Source organism: Protopterus annectens, chromosome 17.part0, assembly GCF_019279795.1.
Source record: "Protopterus annectens isolate FY-2018-M chromosome 17.part0, PAN1.0, whole genome shotgun sequence".
In the NCBI taxonomy this organism is placed as follows: Eukaryota; Metazoa; Chordata; order Ceratodontiformes; family Protopteridae; genus Protopterus; species Protopterus annectens.
The window spans coordinates 120,992,950-121,017,588 of record NC_056751.1 but is presented as its reverse complement, the minus strand read 5'-3'; positions in this window follow the sequence as shown (position 1 = coordinate 121,017,588).

Here is a 24,639-nt window from a genome sequence, read left to right as displayed (position 1 = left end):
AAATGTGTATTTTTTTTCTCTGTCTTATGAATTTGATTATTTTCTGCCTGAAGTAAAAGCACAATGTTTTTCTATTTTTTTATAATTTGCTAGATTTTCCTACACAATGATCTTCCAATTTAAGGCACATAGTTAATGCCATGAGCTTCTCACAAGTTTGCTCCTGTATTCTTGAATTCAATTCTTTTGGTCTCAATTTGTTTTCTATTTGACATAGCACATCACTTAATCTGGCAGTTCTCTGGATCACCCTTGAAAAGGGAAAAGTATGCCTATTGGGTTTACTCATTTAACAAACAGTAATAAAAATGTGTATAGCAGAAATGTTGAAATTAAATACCTGATTAAAAACAAGTCCTATTAAAAGCATAGGCATACTAAAAGAGTTTTAAAATTATTCATGCATTTTTAAATATGTTTGTTCTTAAAAACTATACATCAGAAAATGTAATCATGAATATAGTTCGAAACTTGGAGTTAGAGTATTTTGTCCTCTAAAGGTGAACATTTCTATGATTATGTGGTGATGCTATCATTTATGTATTAGAGGTGGAAGAGCTCAGCTGAAGTCTTGCCCAGTGGAATAGTGCCCTGCACTGGAAACCACAGTTTCTCCAACGGAGAGATGGGACAGAAAATTTTACAGGTGGAGTTTATGAATTTTCTTCTTGTCCTACTACTTTCTCCATCTTTCTTTAAGCCACACTTTCAGTGGAAAGACTAAAATATATTCAAGTGGCATATATTATATAATAGTCTACAAAGTCTTCAAAGTAAGTAGTCTGAATAAGTGCATTCATGGTAATAAAAAAGGAAATTTTAAAATCTATATTTTTAACTTTGCTGTTTCTGTTTTTATGATACTTATATGTTTTACATGCCATCTATGTGACGGTACCTGAAACTGTCATTACATTTTTTCCTGCAACATGACACTGTATGAAATCAAAGCTCAGGAGGCAGCATCCCCTAAACATGTTGGAATATGGGAGAAATGCAGAACTGGTTGTTTTATGACCCCTCCTAGGGATTTTCCCAGAGTGAAAATCCTAACTTGAATGTACAAAATTATAATTACAGTATAGTGAATTTGTCTGAAATATGTGTTTTTTGTGGGAGTCATGCCAGATCCATACAACCACATATGGGAGTCTATTCCCACACATTCTGCTGTTTAATATAATTATTTCTGAAGTTACTATTATAAGGAAAAAGGCAAACACTTATTTTTATGCACAGAATCATATATTTGCCTTTCTCCATTCCTTAGCAATTTCAACGAGAAGTATAATTTTGAAATGGGTCTATATTATGAGAACGAAAACTGCATTGTGCGAATACCTGTTGAGCGACACACAAAGAGCGAATATCTAAAATATCGAAACTCAATAATGACAAAACAAACAAAAGCTGTCACTAACTGTTTTATGCAGGGGGGCATGCCCCCCTGCACCTCCCATACTCCCACTACTTAAATATACCAACTCCGAGATCGCACTCCATTGAAGTAAAGGGAAGAATTCCCTACGGCGACCTCAGTTCATTCTTTTGATATTTGCGATATTTGCTCTTTCCATGTCACTCAAAAGGTGTTCGCACAATGCATATTTCTTTCTCCTAATATAGACCCTTTTGAAACATAGCACTTCATATTATTCAGGCATTTAAATTTTGCCAGAAAGAATGACTCCCCAAATCTAACTATTTGCCAGTGTCACCTTAAGGTCCACTGTACTCTTTTGGACCATGCCATTCTTGAAAATGTCTCAGAATACAATACACCCCATTAATGACTTGTTTATTACACTTTTGCAAAACTAAATCTTTTCCTGCCTTTTCAACAGCCTTACTTTTCTTGACATTCCACTACATCACCTAGGGACAAATCAACAATCAGCCTTAGTATAACTGAGGCTGTTATGTTTAGCCGTATAAAGCTCATTAAATTATATCATGTGTCAACATGGTATGAAGCCTGGGTTACGTCCAAGAAAATATGTTGCAATCCAGTGCCTTGTTCTGGGACTTATTTGAGGCTCAAATGTTAGACAAAAACTGCACTCAATGTATTCAATATTTAGGCCAATGAACTTTGGGTACCCAATGTGCAATCCAAAGCCAATGAGCACATGCTTGAACCCATACTCTTCTGGCTGCTCATTATATTTAAAATGAAAAAAATCTTCAATATTGACTAGGCTGAGAGGAGAAGAGAGGAAATATAGCATATTTCACATCCAATAAGCTTGTTATTTCACATATTTCTAGTATACAAATTGTACGTTGATGTTGTCATTATGCACTGTTTTTTTTTGAGAATACAGTGACTTTTACCAGATCTGCATCTTTATGACAGCAAGGCCATGCCTTCCCATTTCAATGTTCAAAGCAGAGGTGTTAATGTCAACTCATAACTGAAAGATTAGTTTAAGTAATCCTCTCACTGAATAGTTATAAGGGTCAAAACAGTTTTTGGAATCTTCTGATGTTGTGTGTGTGTGTGTGTGTGTGTGTGTGTGTGTGTGTGTGTGTGTGTGTGTGTGTGTGTGTGTGTGTGTGTGCTGGACAGTGCTTTCTGAGGTAGGGGAGAATGAAATCAACTTGAGGGAGCCTATTGTAGGTATGAGAAGTGCTGCTGAATCTACAAATGAACTGCTAGTCATGAATGTCTACCATGGTGGGCTGGAGGAAGAGAAAAAATGTTCAAGGAGGATGAGACAGATACCTGTAGTGCTGTTGATGGGATATAATGGAGGAGAAAATATTTCTGTTGCAAATATGGGCTGCAACATTGATGCAGGTGTGACATCCCCACACTGAGACAGTAAACAAGGAGCCTGAATAATTACCACTGACACTGGAGAGGGATGTTCACTTGTGATACAAATGGATACATTCAGTATTTCCAGATGAAGACCTCTCTACATCAAGCACAATTTTCTTGAAGAGCACACAAGGAACACACTCAGTCTGGGGTCTGCATTTCTCTGTATCTGTCTCTCTCCAGGTCCCCAGTAAGACTTCCCACTGGTACAGCTGTAGGGTTATGTCCTCATTTGAGTGCCAAGCCAAGTCCTTCAGCACCATCCCTGTGAACCCAGTGCTTCATGTCCCTGCCTCAAGTAGCTGACACACACACACACACACACACACACACACACACACACACACACACACACGCACACACGCACACACACACACGCACACACACACACACACACGTACACGCACACGCGCGCACACACACACACACAAACACACACACTGTGCGATTTGATTTTTCACACACGCACACACTTGGAAAAGGCTGTCACAGATTTACTTGCTGTGCCACCTTCTGCCCAGAGTATAAGGTAGTTATCACTGCCACCAGACACTCCAAAATCAGCTACTCTAAGGCCCTTAACAAAGGATGTCCAATTATACTGTGTAATATTAATACTAGTACAAATGGTAATAGTTGACCAAGACAGATAGGCCTTCTGGAGTGGCCCACACAGTGTCACCAAATAAATATAAGCACTCTCAAAGGTTAAATACTTTCTACAAGGACCAGCCACAATAAAATATTTAAATATATTTAATAATAAATAATAAAAAACATGAAAATACTGAATATATATTTATAGTAAACCACAGAGTTCAAATCACAGGAAATATTGAAAATAACACTGATGGACAGACTCAGATAAATAAAGAAAAACAATATATAAATCATAATTTCCAAGATGGCATGCCCTCAGCTGGTCACCTGACTCTAGGTTCTCACAGTATTCTCCTTTGAAGCTGAGACAGGAATTTAGCATAGACGGCTACAATACACATTTAAATGTTTATGGCAGTGCCTGGGGCTTCCCCTCTTTTTACTGGGCTAATGAACAAAGGCATGTTCTAGACCTGCCATCTCCAGTCCTATTCAGCACAGTGGGATGCCATTTTAATGGTTTAACGGCTCATTCATATTTCCTTTATTTTTTAAAGTACACTAGCTGGTTAACTTTTGCTCTTCCGGGGTCCTTTGCTAACATATATACATACAGTCTCACATGGATATTCCTTCTTTGTTCAGTAGGATTCACTGTTGATACATGTTTTTAACACAGTAACATTACAAACACATTTTGATTTTCAAATGCCATATAGTTCTAATACATTTGCAACATAAGCACATGTACACATCAGTTTGGTATTCAAATGTCATACAGTTCTAATACATTTATAACATGAACATCTGTACAAATCAGTTTATTTATCCAAATGCCATACAGCTCCAATACATTTGTAACACAAGTATCTTGTAAACATCAGTTTGATATTCAAAGGATATCATTCTTTACAAAACACCAGCCAGCTATGCTGGCACTAGCCCATATCATCACACCCCCCTTTGAAGACTCAAGCTAGTTTTTCAACTGACCCTTGAGAAACATGGCTTGAGATAAATAAGCTTATCTAGAAATATGTTACCCCATTCCCTGTCTTGAGATTCCACCTGCCTTGGCATTGCTGACCCCACTACAGTGCTGCACTGTCATATCATATGCCTGCAATCCTAGGCTCCACCATAGTAACTTGGGATTTTGCTGGCTGGCTCACTGTAACCATAGATGCCCCTCAGACTCCTCCTGCCTCCTACAAATACTTAGCACAAGGGCCTCCCTGTCATGATAAGGTTTTGTCATGTTAACATGTTACAATTTGGGCTCATGCATCCTGCCTAGCAGTTCTACCATATAGTTAACATCACTGACCTTCCTTACCACTTTGAAGGGTCCCTTCCAAGCTGTCTACAGCTAATTGTGTCTGAAAGGAATGCGAACCATCACCTGCTGTCCCACAGCATACCCTCTGGCATGAGCATTCCAGGCATACCAGACCTTTTGCTGCTGTTGGACTCAGCCAGGTTCTCCTGGATGAAGCCCATGAGCTTCCTAAGCCTTGTCCTGAGGTTTAGGACATATGCCACAACAGATTCCTTGTGGGATTCACACTCACCCTCCCATTCATTACAAATCAAATCTAACGGCCCCCTCACCCTATGCCCATACAGCAACTCAAAGGGTGAAAAACCTATGGATTCCTGGGGTGCACCTCCCTGTATGCAAACAACAGATGGGGAAAATATTTGTCCCACTCTCTCTTAAACTGGTCTACAAATGCCTATAGCATTTTCTTTAGTGTAGAGTTTAACCTCTCCATAAGACCATTAGTCTGGGGATGGTAGGGGGTTGTCTTTGGGTGCTTCAACCTACAGCACTTCCACAGACAAGCCAACAGGTCTGACATGAAATTGGCACCTCTTTCAGTCAATATTTCTCTTGGGAAACTTACCCTGCTGAAAATCTGTAGCAAACATTTGCCACCTTTTCTGCCTCAATGGAGGACAAATCCACTGCCTCAGAGTATCTAGTAGCATAATCTACTGCCACTAGGATATACTTCTTCCCTGTGAAACTTGGGGTACTCAGAGACCCCAAAATATCCATAGCTACTTTCTGAAATGGCTCCTCAATCACAGGCAAAGACATCAAAGGAGCTTTAACCTTATCTCCTGCCAAGTTCTCCTGGACCATGCCCATGAGCTCCTTACTTACTAAATAGAGAAAATTCCATACAGTTCTAATACATTTGTAACATAAGTCTGTACAAATCAGTTTGATATTCAAATGCCATACAGTTCCAGTACATTTGTAACACAAGCACCTTGTATACATCAGTTTGATATTCAAAGGATATCATTCTTTACAAAACTCCAGCTAGCTATGCTGGCACTAGCCCATATCATCACATCAAGTACAGTTGATGTGCTTACAGGAGACACAGTCTACATACCTCTTAACCTATTAGTACAAGAAATGTATTACTCATAAGCTTGGAAAGTTGTTAGAGTAACAGGATTTGTTTTAACATGCATTTTCTGAAGGATTTGAAGTCTGAAACTCAAATGTGTGTCATTATTTAGCAACGTCAGTCCTCAGATCATCCCAGTGATTTGTCAGAAAAAACACATATTTTATGAGGAGCAGACCAAAAATATTAGCCAAAAATCTGGACATTCTGTACAGTTGAGAGGGATGGACACAAAGGTGGAGAGTAGTATTTCTTTGCAGTGTTATAAGGTAGCAGTGCAAGAAGAATGATGCAAAGGAAAGGCATACGTAATGTTGCTGTAGGAAAATCATATGCGCAGGACATGACCATGAATTTGAGAAAAGAGAAAGACATTTTTATAAGAAGGCATGACAGATTATGAGAGGTTCTTTCAAACAAGCTCTAAAAATGGCCGACATATGAGTTATGGGCCAATATTGTGAAGCTATTGGACTTCAGTACAACTGATATTAGATCTCTGATTCTTTTGGGGTTAGAGAAACATGCAGAGTTGACATTTAAAAGCCAGTATACTTATTTGTATACTTCGTGATTTGTATTTTGCTGCCAGAAACAGAATGCTATGAAAAATATGTGATATCTGAATTGATGCAAGTTAATCAAGGTTTACTTTACATTTCTGTACTAATGATATTACAAACAGAGAGGAAATTGAAGTATTTCTGAAGGACAATTGCAGAGGTGTCACTGGTGTTATAATGGTTGTCAATGTGAGGAGAATATGGAATGAGGAGAGGGAATAGTGAATGTAAAAGAAAACAAGATTATTCATTTACTGAGCATATGTTTACTCAATGATTACAGAGGTGTATGTAATTACTGGGGACAGCAAAAGGCATTATTTTACTGATGGGAAATTAGATAGTTTAATTAATAAATGTCCTCTCAAATGGAGTAATCAGTGTAAAGAAAAGGGTCATAACATGAAAGAGTTGTAAGCTTGTCTGTAGCAAACTGAATAAGGGTTGTTATTTTGGTTTCACTGAGAAATGCTAAAGAAAAGGGGTGCAAATATTGAGACAGATGTGTCAATTACAGAAACTAAAAATGAAAGTATGTAAAATGAAAATGAAGGAGAAATGCCTTAGACAAATGGAACAGAAAGCTTTGAAGAAATTATTGAATAAAGTCAAGTCATTGATATAGAATAAGATAATGCTTTATTGTCATTTTATACTGAGCAAATTCTGTTTGCAAATAAATTTGAAGGTTTGAGTTCTGAGGGTGAATGGGAAAAGGTTTGGATTCATGTGATGGTGGATGGGAGATATACTGAGGGTTCAGTAGAGACTAGGGAGTAAAAATAAAAAATAAAATAGTGAGAAAGTTAACAAAAGGAACATAATTTCTATTATGTCTATCAATGTTAATAATATGGTCAGTGATATTCTCAGGTTAGTGATTTTAGATTAAGTATGATGTAGTGTGCTCACAAGATATAAGGTGTATTACAAAATTAAAAAGGGAACGGTTTGAGCTGAGTTGGGGTAGAAAATGTTTCTGGTCAGATGATATAGGTAAGTGTTCAAGGATAGTGGTTTTATTAAGAGAAATCTCACTTTAGGAGTTGGATATCATAATTCTAAAACCAGGTAGAAGGGTGGTCATCGATGCCGGAATGAAAGGAGGCATAACTAGGTTGATAGTTATTGGTGCCTATATGGACTGTAGTGAAATAGGTAAATTTTTGAAGAAATTAAACAACTTTTGATAGTTACTGTAGATGTTATAATGGTGAGTGATTTTTTATTGCAGTGTAATGAAATGGATTGGTAAGTCAGCACAGGATATGAAGATATGTGAGAGATTTGTTAAAATAGGTGATATGTAGTTTGGTAGGGAAAGGGTGTATACGTACTTTAAAGGGATAATAAAAATTGTGACAGATTTTTTTGTACTCAAATACTTTGGAAGAAAATAGGTGTGGAAATTTACATTTGGTTTTACAGATCATTATGCTAGATGGGTGAATTTGAAGCTAAAATGTAGGTGCTAAAGATAGTAATGGGGTATAAAGAGATTGAATGCAGATTGACCTCAGCAAAGTATTTGGCATGAGGTTCTTGTATTATGGAGGGAACATGACACTATGAGGGCCTTTTTAAAGAATTGAACTGACTGGTGGGTATATTTTAAGGAAAATATAAGAAGTGATATATGTTTTTGAAGGAAAGGCAGTTAAAGGAAAATGAAAAGGAGAATTTTGAATAAATATGGGAAGTTGTTAGATGAGCAGGATATTTATGCTGTAGGAAGGAGAGGAAAATGTTAAAAAAAGGATTAAAGACAAAATGAAGACACTATTAAGAAGGCGCAGTCTTTTGTGTTAAAAAACAGAGGTAATGCCTTTATTAAGCAAAGTGGCTATGAAGGAAGAAATATGATGGACTACCCTTATGATGAAGATGGCAATTAAAGTTACATATAAGACGATTTAATGGAGTTGCATGCAGGTGTATGAGACACATATATACAAAAGGGATGCTATGCTGTTGGTAGGGGGGGTTAAGAAGGTAAACGAGGGATTAAGAAAGGAGATAGAGTAAGATATTTTGGACGGAACTGAATAAGGTACTAGGGATAGTGAATGAGAATAGTCTTTCATGTATTGATGATATAGGATTATATATTTTTTAAGGGTTTGGGAGAATATGAGAAATTTATTTTGAAAGTTAAGAATGAAAGGCATAATGAAGATATCAAGGTTAATATAAAAGTAGGAGGAGTTCTTATGTGCATATTTAAAGAAATTTGATAAAAACACATAAAGAATCGGTGTTCTATTGCTTTATGCAATATAGATTACAATATTTTTACTGAAATATTGAAGTTAAGGATGGCAAAAAGTTTTAAGAGGTTGTGAATAAGGTGGGTTATGGAGTTCCTAGTAGACAGATAAGAGAATTATTAATTTTGGTAAAAAAAAATGTATGTTATAGTTAATTAGAAGGATGATGTTAAATCCATAGCCTATGACATTACTAGCCTACATGATACTTTAAATCAAGAGAAAACATGGACAGTTTTGTGATGCCATGGATTTAGAAACAAACTTATTGGTTAAGATCGGTTTATGAGTATTCTTAGGGTAAGTTGTTGATATTTATTTATTTATTGGCATTTGCTTACCAGGAAAGTCCACTGGGCCAAGCAGAGCCCATTTTCAGTGGAGGCCCAGGGAGAAAAGCTCCATAAGAAACACAAATGGAATATATAGTACATTTGAATATATACAGCACAGAGGGAACAAAAAATTCTTAAACAGAAGTACATTTAGAATATATATACATACATTAGATACACACATAATAAGCTAATTAAAGTGTAGTACAATTATTGTTCACATAGTTGTATGGGTGAATATAAAATGCTTATATGTACAGACACATGATACACACTTAATAAACTAATTACAGTGTAGTGCAACTATACTTGACATAGCAATATGGGTGAATATAAAATGCTCAGCACACAGATTATGACTGAGATTTAGAGCTGGGAAAACATTAAGAGACTATAACAGTGATGTTGCAGAAGTTGTTCTATATAAAAGGAAAATGAATGGAAGAATATGAGAATGTATGTAAGAAGTTGGAAGTGATAACAGTAGAGGTGAGAAGGGTGGTAGTAATAGATATGAAGGTAAGGAGAGAAGGTTGGTAATGGGCTCAGATAGGGTGTGAAGAAATGTTAGTGTATTTGTGTTAGATATAAGGAAAAATGTAGTTACACGGAGAAATTGGGGAAAGGGTAGGAAGGCACTGAAATCTAGGTAATGGCTGGAGGAGGCTTAGTGCAGTTACAGATTCATTTAGAGTAAGGATGTGTGTCTGTAGGACATTTTTGAAGGAGGCAGTGCATTGCATTGTGTGAATGGCTGATGGAAGGCTAAATGGCTGCACGTTAGAAAGAACGAATGGTGAAAGGTGTTGAGTAATGATGTTCTCTTAATGGGTTATTATTACTATTTTGTTTGTTTAATTATGGGTGATGGCAGTGTATGCAAAGGAGGTTGGTGAAAGTAGCTGGATTGCAGAAGGATGTGTTACAATTCCAAACACAATTTATGCAGACAATGATATGTTAATAACAAGGAATAGATTATGGATAGTGAAGTTAATAAATGTTTTGGAAAGAAGTTTAATGAATGTAGGTTTACAGATTAATAAGTAAACATGTAAGGGACTAAGGAGTGTACTGAAAGTTGGGAAAGTATATTTAATGTAAAGGAAATACATTTTTTAGGGATACCATTTAAGAAAAAGTAGTGAAGAAAAGTAGGATGAGGTTATGCTGTTATAATTTCTGAAAAAGGTGATCTTGATTAGTGGTACTTTGATGGTAGTGTTACACTATATATTAGGGATATATATGTTAGATGCTAAAAGAGAAAAAAAAGTTATTGATCTAGTTTTCACTGTTTTTGGAAATCAGTGCTTAACCTAGGTAAAAAGGGCAGTAAAATATAATGAAAACATAGAGGTGGGTTAAGGATGTTGCATCCAGAGGTTTTCTAATTAACCTGTCTATATTTTTGGTTGTTTTTTCTAAAATAAAGGTCAAGAATGAACATTTGCACAGAGCATTCACTTCTAATTATACACTCTTCTTTCTGGATTAATTTGCAGTAAAATGTCCAGATTTGCTCAATTAAAATCCACAGTAATTCTTTCTACAATAACATATCACACAAACCTATGTTTCAGACACACAATCTCCTTCTGAGAAAGGACAACTTTACCCTGAACTCAGAGAGTTAACAGCCCTCTTTCTTGGACACCATGGTATTGGAAAATTGTCTGCAATAATAAAATCCTGCAGAAGCCTTCTCTGCCTAATATGCTGTATATCTGACTACCTTAACATAAGTTTTATTTATATCATGTTGTTAATAAATGGTTCTATTTACAATATTTACAGCAGCAGCTCTGTATTTTATGTCACCTTTATATCGCTTTGTGTACTAGCCTGGTGAGAACCACCATACTATATTACAATGACCCTCCCCAAGCAGAAAACCCTTTGTCTCATGCCCACTAGACAGATCACCAATATTGTGGTGGATCAAATGTGGTCTGTGTTTGGCAATGAATTTGAATAGTTGTAAGGAAACTGCTCATGTACATAACTGTGTGTTTCTGTCATGCTTTCTGCTCAGCTATATCAGAGGGGCCTGGCCTGTGACCTGCATAAATTCTTAGCTGAGAAGGTAATACGTTGCTTGAAGAGAATGTCTGCTTGATTACCAAGGATTCCCTTTCAACAGCAGAATACTTGGTTTTTGCTTTACTTAACTTACAAGTCAGATAACATATGGGGTGCTTTCTTCATCAAAGGTTTGTGAGAGTTCTCTTAATAAGCCTACCTTTGATGCATCAGTATAGACTATAAACGGCTTGTTGAAATCCTAAGAGACTAAGATAGGTTTTTGATCATAACACATTCTTCATTTGCTTGCAAGAACTATGTGCCTGTAGTGCTCACTTTACTTTGGATACACATTAACCACTTGCTGGCAGTTTCAGCAAAAAAAAAAAAAAAAACATTCACCGAAACTACTTTCAGTGAAGCTCTGAGAAATTCTGCTTTGGAGGGGAGAGCCTCCTGAATCCATGTGGGGGGCACCCCACAAACTTATAAATACCAACTCCAAAGTGGCAAAAGAGTAGGGAAAGATGAAAACTCCACTACTGGTGAAAATAGTTTCAGCTAACGTTCCCTGATCTTTTTTATGTTAGCCGAAACTGCTCTCAGTGAATCAGCAGCAGTCCTTTACTTTAAGGGGTCTGGAAATTGTCAGATCTGTAACAAGACATACTACTGATACAAAATAAGGTACAAAATTTTGATAGTATCAGCAAACCCCCCCAAATGCTGTAATTTGCTTCATGGTGCTAGGAATACATAAGTTTCCTAACAGCCTCATTATTTTTTCCTTTCTGGGGCCTAACAAAGTCCTTACTAGTAACAAAACCAAAGTATATCATTGCCATGCCTAACTTGCTTTTAGGAGGTCTTGACTGTTGACCTAGCTTGACTGAAAGAGTATAGCACTGCGTGTACTTTAGCTAGTTGTGAATCTCAGTCCTCTGAGTTTATTATGACATAGTTTAGGTATGGAGCAGCATATTTGACATGGGTTTTAGGACTCTTTCAGTTAGTCTCTGTCACAGAGGCACCGTGTAGGACTAAAGTAGGACAGTATACTGGAATAATCCCTGTTGTGTTGAAAAGGCTGTCGTTTCTCTTGCTTCAGCTGTTAGAGGATTTTACCAGAATTTGTTTGTTAGGTCTAATTTGGTCAAGAATCTTGCTTTCTCCAACCTTGTTTTGCAGTTGGTGCAGAGGATTGTCTGCAGCTGTGAACTGTTAATAAGCTGTTTCATGTAGTACATGGTTTGGTTCCATCTGTCTTTATTTGGCTAATTATATAACTCTGAGTCAGTCAGTTAACCAGAAAGCACTCCTGGGCTGAGTCTGAAAAAGGTACAAGGAGATCAGTGGTATAGCCCAGATAACAAATACAGATACATGAATAAATAAAGCCTTTGTATTTTTCTTTGATCACAGACATTAGAATTGTTGTTCAGCTTCTGAAAATCATTACAGAATCTGATGGCTACATCAGATCCTGGGACTGACACTATGGGGCTTTTCCATTCACTTTTTGACTCCTGTATATCGCCAACTTAAGCATTTATTGTATCTCCTCTTATATAGCTTCTCTCTGTGACTGTGGTATTCTGTGAAGTTTTAAGTTACACTTTTACCCTGGAATGGTCTCAGTATTGAAACAAGTCTGTTCTGCCAGTTAAAGCTGAAAACACCTATTTCTTAACTTTGTTTATTATTTATGTGGCTTAGATAGTCTGGCATCTACTTAAACCATAAGCATAGAGGCTGTTTTTCTTCTTCTCTGCTACTATAACTAAGTATATAGGTTTGTGCTTCTTTCCATGGTTTCGTAATGATAATATGGAATATTTGCTCTGGTCTTCTCTTGTCAGTCAGTTTATTCTTCTAGCTTACACTATTTTTTCTAAATTTTCAAAAGGACCCTTCCATTTAGTGTGTGTGTTATCTCTGTGGAGAAGGCCAACATTTGCACTTAGTGATTGCTGCAGTGGTACAGCGGTTAGCATTGTCGCCTCACAGGAAGAGGTTCTTTGGTTTGATTCTTGGCTGGAGCTACTTTTGTGTGGAATATGCATGTCCTCTCTGTGGTCAACTGAACTTTAAAGACATGCAGGTATGTGTGTAAGTGTGTGTATGCCTTCTGTGAAGGTTGGGTGCTGCGCTGGCAACTCAACACTGTAAAAATCCACTGCCAGTCAATAGCAGACTGGTGATCCGCTGTGGTGACCCCTAACCAGGAAAAACTGAAAGACTTCAGCTTTGAATTTCCTGGTCCTTGCATTTCTAGTATATATCCATTTTTATGCACTCTGAAGTTTTTCCATGTGTTTCCATGTGTTGGTCATTACCATTTTCAGCATATCTTGTAGGTTGATAGACTGTTCCATGACACTTTTTAGATAGGGTTTTCTCTTCTTCTGAAGTTTTTTTTTTTATGATATCTAATAATCTGTGTGGTGCCTGCCATATAAGAACTCAAAGAAACTAAACCCTGCCAAAGCTTGTGATCCTTTCCAAATGACATCTAGGAGGTATGGTATTAACTGGTCCCAGTTTTTGCAATCTTCTTCAATAACTTCTTTCAAGATTATCTTTAATGCTTAGTAAAAATGCCTTACTAACCCATCTGTCTGGGGATGGCACACAGTTTTTTAACTGATTGAAATTAGTGCACCATGCAGTGCATTATTCTGGAAATAAATGGGGTCCTGTGACTGGTTCCACAGGCATTGTTGCTATGGAAAATAATAGTACTAACTCCCTGGCTATAGAGTCAGTATTACCTTACATAGTGGAATAGCCTCAGGGTACTTAAATGCATAGTCCACAATGACCAGAATGTATTGAAATTCATTACGGGATTGCCATTACTGGACTTTGCTAATGGCTCAACAATGTCCACTGTAATATATTCAGATGACACCTCTTTAATGGGCATTAGTCTCAAAGGATTTTTAAAGCCTTGGTGAGGAGGTGTCTTCTAACATTCAGGTGATCCATCCTGGAAGTTTTCAATTTATTTCATTATTCCTGGCCAGTAAAACTTTGATAGGATCCGTGCTTCAGTCTTATAAATTCCTAGGTGTCCTCATAGTACACGACTATGGACTAACTTCATCACTGAGTTTTAGGAAGTTTTGAGCACTGGTAGTTGACTTATTATGTCCTCTCTGTTTTTACTTAATTGGTATAGTACACTGCTTTGTACCTTAATGTGTGGGTAAGAAGTGCTAACATTTTCTTTACTTTCTTCCTGTACAGCTTTAGCTATATCTTCCCTGTTCGGCTCAAAGTATCATTTTCTTACTGTGACATTTTAAAGTTTATCCAGCTAGCCTGGAGCTTAGACAGTTCTGGAGAATCCTCAGGGTCAGTCTGTCATGGGTAGAAGGTACTGCCTCCTGCTTACCAATGCAGGCATTGGGATCTCATTGTATAACACTTTCCTAAGAAAAACAACTTGTGCCAGTATTATTTAGTGCTGCCTGATGTCTCCATCTTGCTCATTTTTCTTGTTCACTCTTTTTCTGTATAGACTTGATGCATATAACCACTTTTTTCTAAACAGTGGGCCTGGTTCTAAGTTAGTTTGTTTCAGTATACACTACCATCTTCTTTTCTTTTCTTTTTTATTCTTTTATTCTTTAGGTTGTTTTCCCTGCAGTCTCACCACCCTCTCACTTTCTTTTTCTTTTGTAGGGTGTACTCCCTCTGTAAAGTGTATTTCAGAATAAGATTTATCTTTTTTTACCCTTTTCATTATTATCATATACCTTATGTCTATAGTCTTCCTTTACCTAGATTTTCTGATTGGTACTGACAGAAATAGGTTTAGAAATCTGATCAGGTACTATTTCTTCCTTTTTTACTACACTAATGAAGTCTTTCTAATTAAGTTTCTCCTTCTCAACACACATCTGCTGCTTGGAATTCTCCGTTTCTGTGGATTTCTGTTTTAGCTTGACAGAAAACTTAAAATTCTGCATACTAACATTTTTGGAATACTCTGTTTCAGTGAGTGATTCCTTCTATTTTGTTCTTATAGTCCATTCTACTCACTGCTTTGTAACACTTTCAGGCTGCAAGATTTTATTAGGTAATGCCTTTCTTTCTACTTGGCTTTGTTCCTGCAGGTTTTTCTGCTGTAGGTATGGGCTGACACAGCCCTATGAATAGTGAAAGGTTCTTCTTCCCTGTGTAATCTTAGCCAATAGTAGTACCATTTAGGCTTTCTAACACTATTCTTTGATATTTGTTGGACTCATTCTCTTGAGTTTAACCACTGATTGCTGACCCATTTTCCAAGTTACATAGAGGTATTTCTCTAGGGTTGTTGATTTGCTGGTTCCCCTCTTCGCTCTAGCAAGATAGACTTCAAAGGAGATGACTTCTTCCCATTGCTTCCACAAATCTTTAAACCAGGGGAAAATCTTTCACTGTTATCATATAATGTGTTACACTGGGAACTAAATCAACAAGATGAAGTATTTTCCAAATTCAGTTTGTATTTCTGAGTAATGGGATACTGTTTCCTATCATTGTGAGTGCAGATACTTCAAGTACAGTCTTCTGTGTTTAAGACCACCATTCCCCCAGAGCTGTAAGTGGATTGTGAGGTGTGTCCCTTCACTCCAGAGTAGAGACCAAAGATAGATAGATAACTAACTAACTAAATAAATAAAACAAGCTCTTAAGTCAAGTAAAAAAGTCTTGGCTAGAAAAAGAAAAAAAATGCTTTTCATTGTATGAGCAGTTGTAAGGAGCTGCTACTTGCTATAGTTTTACAAAACTCCTTGCAAATATGTCTGTAACAAGATTTGCTGTATTGTAGCAAGGTGCTATAGTCTCTTGATTATGGATGATTAACTGATTTTACTTACACAGATAGCACTATTGAAAGCTGATCAGTGATTACAATAAAGCTCAGATCATGCCCATTAACTACTTGTAACCAAGAAGCTGCCTCCCTCTTTTCACCTTAGCTACAGCTCTGCATTCTTGCATTAAGATGGCTGAGATCCAGGAGATCAGGATCATGTATGCAGCAGGGTTAAGGATTTTGGGGATGCAGTTAAGTGGAAAATGGAACTAGGTGGAATGATTTTGAAACAGGAGGTATCACCACCCAGAATACCAGCTTGTTCATGATCCCTCAGCTATCAGACTCATGGTAACCTACCTGTAGCCAGAGAAAATATACAGGCATGGGCTTTTAATCATATCTTTGGCAAATGCTGGGAGACATAAAACAATTGCATTCCTTCATTCTTCAAAAGTAGCAATTAGTTAACTCCAAAGACAATACAGAAACTTCCTAGTACAGACCTTGAGTCTCTAGTTGCTTTGAAAACTTGAGAGATAGCCTCTTTATTGCATAACCTATAAAGTAATTTAAATTCAGCTATTTTTACTAAAGTTTGCTTTACTGAAGTTAACCCTCCAGTTCCTCTGTTGACATATACATTTAAACAGTTACAATAGTGCATGCACATTTCTGTTCTCTTCCAGTAGGGCACACTGTGGATACATTTTAAGCACAAGCACTTTACAAAATACCTTTTCAATACAAACATCTGTACAGAGCAGTTTGATATACACATGACATACCGTTCTAATATGTTTGTAACACAAGCATCTTATATAAATCATTTCGATATTCACCAATGACATATAATTATTTATAAAATACCAGCTAGCTATGCTGGCAGTATCTCCTTTCATCACACTTCTTCCCCCCTTTGAAGACTCAAGCTAGTTTTTCAAATGACCCTTGAGAAACATTGCTTGAGAGGAATGAGTCTATCTGGGAATAGATTACCCCATATCCTGTCTTGAGATCCCAGCTACCTTTGCATTGCTGACCCCATTACAGTCATATCATACACCCGCAACCCTAGGCTGCACCATAGTAAACTTGAGATTTTGCTGGCTGGCTCCCTCTAGCCATAGATCCCCCATAGACTCCTCCTGCCTTCTAATTCAAATACTTAGCACCAGGACCTCCCTATCATGGTAAGGTTATACCATGTTAACATGTTACAGTTTGTGCCCCTGCCTCTTGCCTAGCAGTTCTACCATGTAGTTAACATCATTGACCTTCCTTACCACTTTGAAGGGTCCCTCCCAAGCTCACTGCAGCCTGTTGTGTCTGACAGGAATGAGACCCATAACCTGCCGCCCCACAGCATACTCTCTAGCTTGAGCATTCCTATCATACCAGACCTTTTTCTGCTGTCGGGCTTCTGCCAGGTTCTCCTGGGCCACGTCCATGAGTTCCCTGAGCCTTGTCCTGAGGTTAAGACATATGCCACAACAAACTCCTTGTGGGATTCACACTCACCCTCCCACTCATTGTGAATCATATCTAGAGGCCCCCTTACCCTTATGCCCATACAGCAACTCAAAGGGGGAAAAACCTATGGATTCCTGGGGCACCTCACTGTAACCAAAGAACAGATGGGACAAATATTTGTCCGACTCACTCTTAAACTGGTCTGCAAATGCCTGTAGCATGGTCTTTAGTGTAGAGTTTAAACTCTCCACCATCCCATTAGTCTGGGTATGGTAGGGGGAGGTCTTTAGGTGCTTCACTCCACGGTGCTTCCAGAGACAAGCCAGCAGGTCTGACATGAAATTGGCATCTCTGTCAGTCAGTATTTCATTTGGGAATCTTACCCTGCTGAAAATATCTAATAAAGCATTTGCCACCTTCTCTGCCGCAATGGGGAACAGAGCCACCACCTCACGGTATCTGGTAGCATAATCTACTACCACTAGGATATACTTCATCCATGTGGAACTTGGGGTACTCTGAGGCCCCACAGTATTCATAGCTACCCTCTGGAATGGCTCCTCAATCACAGACACAGACAAAGGCATCAAAGGAGGTTTGACCTTGTCTCTTGCCTTGCCTACCTTTTGGCACTGCTCACAGGTCCTGTAGTACCCTGTTACATCCCTGGGAATCTTATGCCAATAAAAGTTCTGCATAATATGGCTCTTGGTATGCTTTATGCCCATATGACCTGCAAAGAGAATGTTATGGGCTATGGCTAGAAGTGCCAGACGGTAGTTTCTGGGCACTAACAACTGCTGTATTCTCTCACCCTCTAGCCCTCCCTCAGAGGTCCACTCTCAGTACAGTAATCCTTTGTCCCAGTATACAGATTCTCCTTTTCTTTGAGAATCATGTACCTCCCTGGCTAACTCCCTCAAGCCTTGTAGTGTAGGGTCTGAAAGCTGAGCCTGTCTCAACTCTCTCTTTGTAACTCTTCCCAGCTCCCCTTCCACAGGAAGTCTGGTATCCTTGGACAGCAGTGCCTCACTGTCAGTCTGGGTACTACTACTCACCTCTGCCCTTGCAGTCACTCTGTCCAAGGGAACATCAGTTCCCACCAGCAGCTGTGGCTCACCTTCAGTCTTAGTGCTTCAGGGTAGCTCCCTCCCTGAAGTAGCCACATCACCAGTCCTGGCTTCAGGTGTGCGGTCTATCTGGTGGCCCCCCACGCTACCAGACCCATATGCCTGTCTCCAAGCCTGACTGTGTGTCACTGCATGCACACATAGGTTCATAGGTTAGTACTAAGCTAACTGCCCTTGTGAGCCATTTTAAGCCTAGCCAATTATCCCTTGTGAGACCCAAACCCTGCATCTTGTTTGTAAGGCAAACACCTTAACCATTAGGCCACCCTCCCAACCCCCACAAGGTGCTACGTTATCAGAATGATTCCCTATCAGGAAATCTGCAGGGATATCCTCAAACACACCTACTTGCTTGCTTTCTTTTCCATCCTCCCAGTCGAAGTGAACCCTAGCCAAAGGTATTTGGAATGGGGCCTCTCCCAAAGCTCTGACTGAAGTAGACTGCCCAAGCAAGTAGTTCTCCTCTTTAACCATTTCAGGCTTCACAATGGTTAGGTCAGAGGCTGTGTCTCTCTTAGCAGTGGCCTGTTTCCCATCTACTAAGACAGGCTATAACCTCTTGTCATAGTTTGGTAAGTTTGGTAAGTTTGGTAAGCTTGTTGTCTCCAGACAACTTGCCACTGGCATTCTGTCATCCCACTTGCTGGCTGCCTTACCTTTTGTTCCCCACCTTGCCTCCATGGACATCTGTATGCAACATGGCTCCACAGGTTACATTTAAAACATTTAACCCTTGATCCTGGCTGTGTACCTGAACTGTCGGTTTTCCCTGTTACTGACGGACTCTGTTGGGGTGGTTTAGGCTGCCCACCATGGGTTCCCTTAGACTTATGTGCAGCACTGGGTATCCCTTTCCTGTGTAGTGATGCCCTGCTTGCTAGGTAGAGGTCTCCTTTTTTCCCCAACTCATCTGCAGTGTTGCATTCTCTATCTGACAAACAGATTCTCATGTCCTCAGGCAAAGTGCTAAGGGCTTGTTCCCTGGGTTCCCCACTCACCCACCTATGAAAATAAGTGCTTAACTTAGCAACATAATCACACACACTTTCATCTGTCTTGCGTCTATGCTCACAAAAATTTTTTGTATAAGCTTCAGGTGTTAACTTAAAGCATTCCAATAAACTGTATTATAATTTAATCAATCAGTATTAGAGAATTTTGAAGCAGCAGTTACAGCTTTACCATGGAGTAAGGAGGTCAGGAACCAATCCCAGAGCCCTTGGTCAACATTATACTGTTTACAAACCCTTTCATACATATGAATAACACTATGAAAATGATCACCCTCTGTAAATTGTGAAAGAAATTAACTGACCTTTATTGTTTCTGGGGTTTAGTTATTCCCTTCCCCATTACCTGCATGACCCTGGTGAAGAGTCAGCATCTCCTTTTCATGTTGCCTCTACCTCTCATTTCTCATTTTCTTCAGCCTCCAAACATCTGAGTCTCTCATTTTCTTTGGCCTACAAATGCTGCAGTTTCTCATTTTCTTCAGTCTCCAAATGCCACATTCTCTCTGCTTATTCTATTTCCAAATGTTTGGCCTCCAGTTCAAGTCTCTTTAACTCCAGACAGATTTTTATGCCTTCTGAGGCAAAGTTGAACTGTCCATTTTCTGAGAGTTGTACATCCCCAAGGCCAGTCTGGTTGTCCTCCTGTTTGCTGGTCTGTAATGCAGCTGTGGTTAAGGCTGCAATCATTTCTCCTTTAGTCAGATTGGCATGCTCCAGTCTTTTGGTTGGCACATTTCAGCCAACTGGTTCCTTGTCAGCTTGCCATAATTCTTCTCTGACATTCTTACCTGCTCTCCCAGACTAACTAAGCTAACAAAAAATAAATAAAACTATTGTGATATGAAACTCTGAATGTCTACCATGTGGCTGTTTGAGAGTACAAACACATTCTTTAGTGACCACTGTTTACAGGCTACAGGAGTTCAATATCCACACCACTGAATCCCAATATGTGATGCGGTGATCCCTCCACTGCCAGCCAAATGTGACAATCCTCCACTGTACCAGTAATCAAGGAGCCTCAATCCTCACCACTGGCAACAGTGGGGGATATTTACTGAGAGAATGACAAGTACACACACAGTATTTCCAGATGCAGTTCTCTGCATCAAGTGTAATTTCCCTTAAGAGAACACTGAGACAACAGTCAGTCTGGGGCTGGTTTCTTCCTCTGAATCCTCAGTAAGACTCTCCACTGGCACAGCTATAGAGTTAGATCTTAGCTGAGTGACCAGGCCAAGACTTCCAGCACCCTCTCTGTCCAACCAGTGCTTTGTGTCCCTGCCCAAGTAGCTGACACCCACACACCCACACATGTGCACCTGGGAAAGGCACCTTTACTAGCTATGCTCCCTTCTGCCCAGACTACAAGGTAGTTTTCACTAACATTAGTCACTTCTTATCATTTACTTTAAGGTACTTAACAAAGAGTGACCAGTCTTACTGTATAATATTAATATTAATACAAATGGTAGTTTGACCAAGAGCAAGGCTATTAGGAGTGGCCCACGCAGTGTCACCAACTAAATATGTAAGTACTCTCAAAACTTAAATACTTAAATTTCTCTACACAGATCAGCCACAATGAAAGGTTTAAATATATTTAATAATAAATAATAAAAGACTAAGACAATGCTAAACATATATTCACAGTGACATCAGAGTTCAAAACCACAGGAAATATTTAAAATAACATTGCAGTACAGGCTCACACAAATAAAGAAAAGCATCTAATCTAAGCTTTACTATATTCCTGACTGTATCTAAGAGAGTTATACGGTTCCCTTGAAACTTATTTCATTAGAGCAAGTCAAATGTGGTGGTGAGTGGTTCTTGTCAGGTCTAAGACTGAATGCAGAATGCTCTGTCTCACTAAGAGACTTCTCAAATTAATATCTAAAATATTACCGCTGGGATATCTTGCAGAATGACATCATTTCTGGTCATCTGACTTCTAGTTCCCAGGCCAAAAGCCCCATTTCTGGAAGCTGGCAGCATTTAGCATCTACCTGTAAAAATATACAGACAAGGGCTTTTGCTCAGCTGTTTGGCAGATGCTGGAAGTCATAAAACAATTGCATTCCTCCACATTTCAAGACAAGTAATTAGTTCACCCTAAAGACAATACCTAAAGCTTCCTAGTACAGATGCTGTGTCTCTAACTGCACTGAAAACTTGAGAGATAGCCTCTTTAATGTGTAGCCTATAAAGTAATTACATTTCAGATATTTTTCTAAAGTTTGTTGGACTGAGGATAACCCTTCAGTTTCCTCCATTAAGCACATACATTTAAATAGTTGCAGTAGTGCTGGCACATTTCTGTTCTGTTCCAGTAGGGTACACTGTAGTTGCATTTCAAACACAGCACTCTGCAAATACATTTTCAACACACATGTCTGTACAAGCAATTTGATATACAAATGAGATACAGTTCTAATGCATTTGTTACACAAGCATCTTGTATAAATTATTTCCATGTTCACTAATGATATATAATTATTTACAAAATTCCAGCTAGCTGTGCTGGCAGTATCTCCTTTAGTCACACACACATCAAATGAGCTTTAATATGAAATCTTTGAATAGGTTGGATGTAGCATGATTTCTGAAATTATTAATTTAAATATGAACAGGCTATATTAGACACCTTGAGCCGTTAGTGGGAAATGTTTCAGTAATATGGGTTATGAATTCCCACATAATTTTACTTTTTCTTTTTAAGTCTTTCTTACGCTTTGGTTTGAATTTTAATTGTGATATTTAAAGACACCTTAATGGTTATGGACATCAGCTGGGCTATAGACCCTGTGTTTCTAAACTATAGCCAAACATTCCACTTATGCTGTGCTGATGAGGTCATAAGGAGGCTGAAACATGCATGTCCAGGGCTAGTGGGTTTGGCTTTATTGACCTGAATGCATCCAAAAATACTTAAAAAATAAGCCATATTGCTGAAGTACTTCATGTCCTTAAGTGGTCATTTGCATATATCCCATGGGCCCTTATTACAGGAGGTTTAAGGTATCACACAGTGAAAACTCTAGCTTGGCTGTTTTTGTAGTTTTTACTGATTGGTTTGTCTGTGTGACCTTTTTACTCTTTGGATTGGAAAATTTTATTCCAAAATGCATTTGTTCTATTCAAATTAACCTCATCAGAAGAATTCTTTAGCAGTCCTCTCAAATTCATTTATATGGTCCAGGTCAATCACTTAATAAGTCATATGACTAAAAATCCAATTAAAATGAAAATAATCGATAAATATATTCTAAAAATTCATCCTGAAAACTTATATGACTCTTTTCCAGGTAAACTTTTTAAAACACAAATCAGTCAAACCATTCAAACCTAGGGGATAGAATGGTTTCATGTGATTTATTAAGTGCTTGATGTCTATCCTGTCTCTATCCTAATAAATAGATATATCCAAGAGTCTTCCTGTTCCCGACATGTGGAAATCTTTCTACACCATTCCACTTCACAAAGGAGGTAACTTCACTGAGCCCTCTAACTATAGACCCATTGCCATCCTATCTCCTCTATCAAAAATCCTTGAAATATTTATTCACAATCAGCTTTTAACTCACTTTATTAAAGAAAATCTTCTGACCCCCACTCAACATGGCTTTAGGACACACCACAGCACCTCCACTACCCTCCTATCCTTCACTCACACTGTTGCTGAAGCCAGTGACAAAAACCTCCTCGTGTCTTGCCTCTTTCTCTGCCTCTCTAAAGCTTTTGATACCGTCTCCCATTCCAAGCTACTTACTAAGCTTACTGACCTTAATCTCTCCCTTCTACTATTTACTGGTTATCAAGCTATCTATCAAATAGGCTCCAGTCTGTCAGATGGCAATCTACTTGCTCCCCTTTCCTACCTATCCAAACTGGTGTCCCTCAAGGCTCAATCCCTGGCCCCCTCCTATTCAGCATCTTCACCAGTCATCTTTACTCCTCCTGCAACACCTCTTCCCTCATACAGTACGGCAATGGCTCTACTCTTATCTCTTGTGCTGACAACATCTCTAAACTTCTATCACCCAAAACTCCTTCTCATCTGTGGAAAAATGGCTTACAGAGCATCAGCTTATACTCAACCTGAAAAAACTAAGCTCCTGCTTCCCCAAAACTCTCCACCACCTTAAATCTACCTTTACTATTTCTTCACTAGATAACACTCTCATCAAAGCTGAGCCTCACACTAAGTTACTGGGTAAAATAATCGATGACCAACTCAAATTCGACATCCATATCCAACACTGTATCAAAAAAAAAACTAACACGAAACTGGGCCTTCTCTGCAGGAATAAGAAATTTCTTGGCTCCCAACTCCAAACCCACCCTTGCTCAAGCCTGTCTCCTTCCATGTCTCCTCTATGCCTCCCCTATCCTAACTCACCTTCAGTCAAACCTTCTCTTCAAACCAGAACAAGCTTACAATAACATAGCCAGATTCGCCAGTAACTGACCTTATAAATCCCATCATTGCCTTGCCCTGAAACAGCTTCAATAGTTAGAATTGCCCCAGCTCTTACTACTTGCCTAGCTGCAACTGACACACTCCTTAGTCAACAAACCGCTAGCCTGCCCATCACTCTCTACCTTAGTATCCCATTACATCCTAGCCCAGTCTCTTCGTAGTTCTGACCAGCATCTTCTAGATATCTATAAACCGAACAAAACTTATGGTAAACATCTCTATAAACACTCTGTGTCCCTTGCATGGAATAGGCTACCACCTCACATTCGTAGCATCACTAGTTCCAGCTACTTTAAAACTGAAGTCAAGCACTACTTTCTGAACTCAGAAGCCTGTCCTTGCCTAAATCCTCCATAAACTGCATTTTCCTTTCTTTTTATTTTCACTGCCTGTCTACATCTAATAATTCAATGACTAATCTGCTCACTAGACAATACCTCATTATGCTACTTGAGAAAGATATGTCATTATTGTAAATACTTACATGTACTAGTTGTATTTACTTCATTTTGTTTTATTTTTGTTAGTTATTCATTTCACCTGATTACTGCATATGTCACTTTTGCTTATGTTGTATTGCTGTACTGTTTTTCTTGGGTTTTGTATATTGCCTACTATGTTATCTTTTTATGTTTGTATTGGTGCAGCTTTTCTCCTCAAGTCTCCACTGAAAATGGACTATTGGCTCAGCTG